The sequence below is a fragment of the Salvelinus alpinus genome, chromosome 9 (assembly GCF_045679555.1).
Source record: "Salvelinus alpinus chromosome 9, SLU_Salpinus.1, whole genome shotgun sequence".
NCBI lineage: Eukaryota > Metazoa > Chordata > Actinopteri > Salmoniformes > Salmonidae > Salvelinus > Salvelinus alpinus.
The window spans coordinates 33317697-33324971 of record NC_092094.1 but is presented as its reverse complement, the minus strand read 5'-3'; positions in this window follow the sequence as shown (position 1 = coordinate 33324971).

Below are 7275 nucleotides of genomic sequence, written 5' to 3'. Positions count from 1 at the left end.
AGAGAAGTCCAAGGAAGGTCTGTCTGGGCTCTACCAATTTCCCTTCCCAATTATTCTATACTTAGAGCGTAGCTTGCTTTTCCTTTAAAAAAGATGGATCTCTAAATAAGTCGCTCTCTACCTAACAAGGTGGTGTTTCATTCTCCTTTTCAAAGGAAAACGGTGCAGGCTTCAGGTAGTTACTGGTGTTCCTCTTTTATAAACCTTTTGTTGGAAAATCAAAGCATATCATGTCTAGGGAGTACCATAAACCTGCCTCTCGAACTCTCTCTGACCTGTGTGACCTGTGCTCTGATAGGCTGCTAGTGAGGTTACTAGGGGGCTGGACATCTGTCCATCCTCTTGACTCTGCAGGTCACAAAATACTTGCAGTCTTCTTCAAGCAGTGCGAGAGATTCTGCCAATCAACAACTGGACTCACTCATATCGCTGGACTTGTGGAATGGTGTGCGTTCCCAAAGTGAGTTGTGTGAAATGTGTATAGTGTTCTTCATAGCTAGTTATGACTATTGCCTATTGTATGTTGCCCCTCTGAATTTACTGTGACACCGCCGCCGTTAGAGGGGAATAAAGCAGCCCAAGAGTTAACACACACAGGAACTTTATTTAAAAACACTGAGGAATATGAACACGGGATGTACATGGGGATGAAAAGTGGGAAAGGTAGTGGTTCTGTAATGGACAGAAACAGAGGTAATGAATATACACATACCGAATTAATACACCAGGTCACAAATGCAGAGATACAGAATTGAGGAGTTATAAATGGCAAAGGACTTTAAAGATTGCATAAGCCATCTGCAGAGTATTACATAATTATGTAATACTTTTCTTTACTCTACTGAACTATACCTGTACTTTGCTTCACCACTATACTGAACTATACTATTCTTTACTGTACTGTACTATACTGAACTATACTCTACTTTACTTCACTGTACTGAACTATACTCTACTTTTCTTTACTGTACTGTACTATACTGAACTATACTCTACTTTACTTCACTGTACTGAACTATACTCTATTTTACTTTACTGTACTGAACTATACTCTACTTTGCTTCACTGTATTGTGCTGCACTATACTCTACTTTTCTTTAATGTACTGTACTGAACTATACTCTACTTTTCTTTACTGTACTGTACTGAACTATACTCTACTTTTCTGTACTGTACTGAACTATACTCTACTTTGCTTCACTGCACTGTACTCTACTATACTGCACTGAACTACATGACTTTTCTTTACTGTGCTGTACTGCACTGTGGGGTCCAAACTTGTGAACCCAACTGGTTTGTGACTACTATGATTATTATAATTTTTTTGGGGGGGGGGATTCTGTTACTGATTTGGTAACGAAATTGAGTTTTAATCGCCTAGTAATTCATAAACTAAATTGATGCCAGTATCTAATTGATAGGTCTGTGAACTTTCAATATCCTCCCTCCTCATGAGGGAGAGAAATTATAAAATATCCTAGCAGATGTGTTTTTGGTAATGGATTTAAAGGCAGTCTTTCTTAAACTTACAGAAGGCTGAAAAATGTCTCTAACTAAATATAGGTGTTGATATTAGTTGGCAGGGGTCTTTACTTCAACATGATCGTGTTTTTATGTATTTCTAATAACTTAAAAACATTTCTAAGACACGTTTTCCATCTGGGCACGCACATTTGGTACCCATGTTGTCGCCCACTTGTGTTTGCCTGTGTGTGACCCAAATGGTTAACCCCATTGAGACCCAATCATAATTACTGAAAAATAACACCAGATAGACCACTTACAGCCTATGAAAAAAAATATTCAGGGCCCATTTCAAATCAAATTTTATTTGTCACATACACATGGTTAGCAGATGTTAATGCGAGTGTAGCGAAATGCGTGTGCTTCTAGTTCCGGCAATGCAGTAATAACCAACGAGTAATCTAACCTAACAATTTCACAACAGCTACCTTAGACACACAAGTGTAAAGGGATGAAGAATATGTACATAAAGATTTATGAATGAGTGATGTACAGAACGGCATAGGCAAGATGCAGTAGATGGTATCGAGTACAGTATATACATATGAGATGCGTAATGTAGGGTATGTAAACATTATATTAAGTGGCATTGTTTAAAGTGGTTAGTGATACATTTTTTACATGTATGGCAGCAGCCACTCAATGTTAGTGGTGGCTGTTTAACAGTCTGATGGCCTTGAGATAGAAGCTGTTTTTCAGTCTCTCGGTCCCTGCTTTGATGCACCTGTACTGACCTCGCCTTCTGGATGATAGCGGGGTGAACAGGCAGTGGCTCGGGTGGTTGTTGTCCTTGATGATCTTTATGGCCTTCCTGTGACATCGGGTGGTGTAGGTGTCCTGGAGGGCAGGTAGTTTTCCCACGGTGATGCGTTATGTAGACCTCACTACCCTCTGGAGAGCCTTACGGTTGTGGGCGGAGCAGTTGCCGTACCAGGCGGTGATACAGCCCGACAGGATGCTCTCGATTGTGCATCTGTAAAAGTTTGTGAGTGCTTTTGGTGACAAGCCGAATTTCTTCAGCCTCCTGAGGTTGAAGAGGCGCTGCTGCGCCTTCTTCACCACGCTGTCTGTGTGGGTGGACAGGAGTTATAGCCCACATGGGTTTACCAATGTGTGACCCAGGTAGTAAGCCTGACTGTGTCCCGGAAACAGTCCCTGACAGTATTCACACCAGGTAGCTCACTTTCAGCTCATTTAACTTTTTATGGCTGCAGGGGCAGTATTGAGTAGCTTGGATGAAAGGTGCCCATAGTAAACTGCCTGCTCCTCAGTCCCACTTGCTAATATATGCATATTATTATTACTATTGGATAGAAAACACTCTGACGTTTCTAAAACTGTTTGAATGATGTCTGTGAGTATAACAGAACTCATATGGCAGGCAAAAACCTGAGAAAAAATCCAAACAGGAAGTGGGAATTCTGAGGTTGGTCGATTTTCAACCAAGCCCCTATTGAATACACAGTGGGATATGGATGAGTTTGCACTTCCTACGGCTTCCACTATATGTCAACAGTCTGTAGAACCTTGTCTGATGCCTCTACTGTGAAGTGGGGCCGAAGGAGACAGGAATTAGTCAGGTGTATCATGACCTGACCATGCGCGTTCACATGAGAGGGAGCTCTGTTCCATCGCACATCTGAAGTCAATGTAATTCTCCGGTTGGAACGTTGCTGAAGATTTATGTTAAAAACATTCTAAAGATTGATTCAATACATCGTTTGACATGTTTCTACTGACTGTTACGGAACTTTTTGACATTTCGTCTGCTTTTCGTGAACGCGCTTCCTGACTTTGGATTTGTTTACCAAACACGCTAACAAAAATTTGAACATAATTTGGACATAAATTATGGACATTACCAAACAAAACAAACATTTCTTGTGGGAGTCCTGGGAGTGCATTCCGACGAAGATCAGCAAAGGTAAGTGAAGATTTATAATGCTTTTTATGAGTTTTGTTGACTGCACAATTTGGCGGGTAACTGTATGGCTTCTTTTTGTGGCTGAACGCTGTTCTCAGATTATTGAATATTGTGCTTTTGCCGTAAAGCTTTTTGAAATCTGACACAGCGGTTGCATTAAGAACAAGTGTATCTGTAATTCTATGTAAAACATGTATCTTTCATCAAAGTTTATGATGAGCATTTATGTTATTTGACGTGGCTCTCTGCAATTTCTCCGGATATTTTGGAGGCATTTCTGAACATGGCGCCAATGTAAACTGAGGTTTTTTGATATAAATATGAACTTTATCGAACAAAACATATGTATTGTGTAACATGAAGTCCTATGAGTGTCATCTGATGAAGATCATCAAAGGTTAGTGATTCATTTTAACTCTATTTCTGCTTTTTGTGACTCCTGGCTTTGGCTGGAAAAATGACTGTGTTTTTCTGTGATTTTGCGGTGACCTAACATAATCGTCTGTGGTGCTTTGGCTGTAAAGCCTATTTGAAATCGGACACTTTGGTGGGATTAACAACAAGATTACCTTTAAAATGGTATAAGATACATGTATGTTTGGGGAATTTTAATTATGAGATTTCGGTTGTTTGAATTTGCCGCCCTGCACTTTCACTGGCTGTTGTCATATCATCCCGTTAACGGGATTGCAGCCATAAGAAGTTTTTAAACAAGGTTCGCACAAGGTGCTTAAAGTACTTGAATTTGGCACTCTAAAATTGAAGTACTGGAATACCTTGAAAATTTGACCTTTTCTGAAGTTGGTACTTCAAAAGCACTTGAATTAAAAAGAGAACAGAAAATGATTAAATATGTTAATATGAAAAATATTAGATAAATATATCGGTCTTACAAAATAATTTACAGGCAGACTACCGAGTTTTATTTCCTCACGTGTCTCGCGCTCTGGTTGCCAGGCGAGCTCGCTCATTCCACCCACACTGCCACTCAGTGAGGCACGTACAGAACTGACTGATTAGGCGCCTCCAAACGTCACATCGATAGCCAAAATCCTGAGCAAATGTAGATTAAACCCTCCCTGGCAGGATATTGATGTTTATGAATGGGTTTTGCCAGACCCAACCAGGAATATAGTGGAGGGTAAATGCACGTAAACACTATTTACTCACCTTTTAATTTGTGAAATAGCGTTTACTCACCTTTTTATTTAGTTAATTATTGATTACCCACTTATTATTGCATTCCCAGCATTGATCAACAGTTCAAAACGCTTCTTGGTCTGAGTTATAATGAGTGATATCATGAATGATTCATGTATGCTCCTTATGTTCGCCTGCTCCCCCGGATTGCTCATTCATTCACCACTCTGTCCAACAGGAAACTCCACCCATGACAACGAACTACCTCAGCCCAGACCTACAGGGGCAAGTGACCGAGAGACGCCGCTGAATGTTTTCAACATCCCTCGACTCTGCTGTCAACAGACATCCCCCAAACAAAACCCCCCTGGCTCTCGAATGAGTGTACAACTGGTAAACAGTTGCTGATATTTCAGTCAGATGTCTAGCTAGCTAGGTAGCTCAAGGGCTCTGGCTATTAGCCAGGTAGCTAGCTATATCTAGCTGGCTAGAAGGATGAAGTTAGAAGCTTACATTGAACGGAGCCTGACCTTATCAGGAGCAATTGACTGAAATTAAGCTAGCTATAATCAAAAGATGGGCTACCATAAGTTTTCATAACAAAATACCATTTCTTTACAGAGAGTAGTGACGGCCCCTCCCTGCTCTGTCTACTTGGTTTTGCTGTGCTTACATCCTGCAGGAGATTGGTGGGCGGAGTAGGAAAGTGAAAGCTCAGCTGTGGCATAAAGCCACTGTTTCCCCATTCAGCAAGAGTTTCCTCTTTCCATGCATACCTTTGGTGGTTTCGTTGTGGCTTTGGCAGTTCATTTACTGACTGACCGTCATGCCTCATTTGGTTATTGTTGTCAGTGTTTACTTTATTTAGGGAATAACTTCATTTTGTAAATTCATTTACTCAGTGTGTGGTTTCCCATTGTGTGTTACAATCTTGAGCTAGGTTGTAACAAGTGGGGGCTCATCTGGGATCTTTGTGGAGTTACTCCCTGGAATTGCATTTGTTTGGTAGCATTTTCCAACTGGTTAAGGTGGTATTTCAAAGTAAAGTACTTTGTGATTATAGTTTGGCTAACCCTTCTGTCTATGGGGTTATGTTGTGGGCACTACTTTGATTGGGAGTTACATATTGAGGTACACATACAAAGTATTTGTGACATTTGGATACTGCCTGTTGCTACTTTCTTTGGTTACACGCCCATGGTTGGTGTTGGAAGTAGTGTTGGTTTGTGCTGCAGTGGAAAGAGGACCACAGTTTCTCCATCCCCTGTTCCTGGTTGGAGATCCTGCTTTGCTCATTGTTGGAACATCAGGTTAGTGTTTGTCCGGTGTTAGCAGTGAGAGATTGTTGGGGTAGCATGGATTGGTAGCATGGATTGGACTCGTCTTCTCCCCTGGTAGTTTTAGCGACATGTGTCCCTTACGACATACGTTGGGCAGTGCTAGCTCTTTGTTATTTTTGTGTGGTGACCATGGCTGGAGCAGTTGTCTCCAGAGCACATTTGTGGCCCAGAGGGGTAACCAGCTTGCTGGGAGCTTTTTCTGTGATAGCGGGCTAAAGTGCATAAATACCCACCGCCAGTAACAGCATGAAGAGTAGGGTCCAATTGAGACCCATGTTATAGCCCAGATGGGTTTTCCCATGTGTGACCCAGTTGGTATGCCCAATGACATACCATGACCATATTCACACCAGACAGCTCACTTACAGCCCATTTCAAATAGATTCAGGGCCCATTTGGTACTTGGGTTGTAGCCCACATGGGTTTACCTGCTTGTGACCCAAATGGTTAACCCGGTTGGGTCCCAATCATTATTCCTGAAAAAAGAACACCAGATTCCCCACTTACAGCCCATTTGGGACCCACTCTATTACCCAATTGGGCACCAGCTAAGATATCCATTTAGAGCCCCTGCCCAGTTGAAGCCCATATACAATCCAGGTGGGGCCTACCTGGACATTTTGGCTGGGTTAGCTTTCATTTGACACCCAATTTGACATGCTCCTATGAACTTCACATTTTGGTGCTCATTGATTATTTTATATTGAAATGTACATTTTTCAAAACGCTATTGAACTATTAATAAATCCCCTGTAAAATTAAATGTAATTGGGATCACATAATGTTTTTTGTTCTTAAAAGGCAGAGGCTAGAGCGAATGTCCTCAACACCTGCAACAGCAGGAATCTGACCCCAGTGGCACTGGGATTTAACACCCCCTTTGTGTCAATTTGTAAATACCTTCCAAACAAGAGTTGCCTTTCCAAATAGAAGAATGTACTCAATATAGCGTTGTTCCATGTCCCAGTCTCAGCTTCAGGTTCACTGCTGCTGACTGACCAACGCTTCAGTATGTTAGACAAAACAATGTGGTTAACAGAAGAGCAACACACCACCATAGCACCAGGGGTGTGGAGTTTAGGGTATCGAACAATGTAGGCTTCCTTAGGAGCTGTGAGTGAGCATGTGTGGTCGTGCAACAAAAATACATCCAGACTCCTACCTGCTTAACTGACACAAAACAGATGTTTAATTGATTAGACACAAATGCTTAAAACACAGTTTGGCCATTGGCACATTTGCTATTGCAAACTGGTGATGGCTAATTGCATTGGGGATTTAGAAAGTTTCAATAGTTTGTTCTGAAACGTGAAACTGCATGACAACTACATTGAAAAGTTCCAGTAT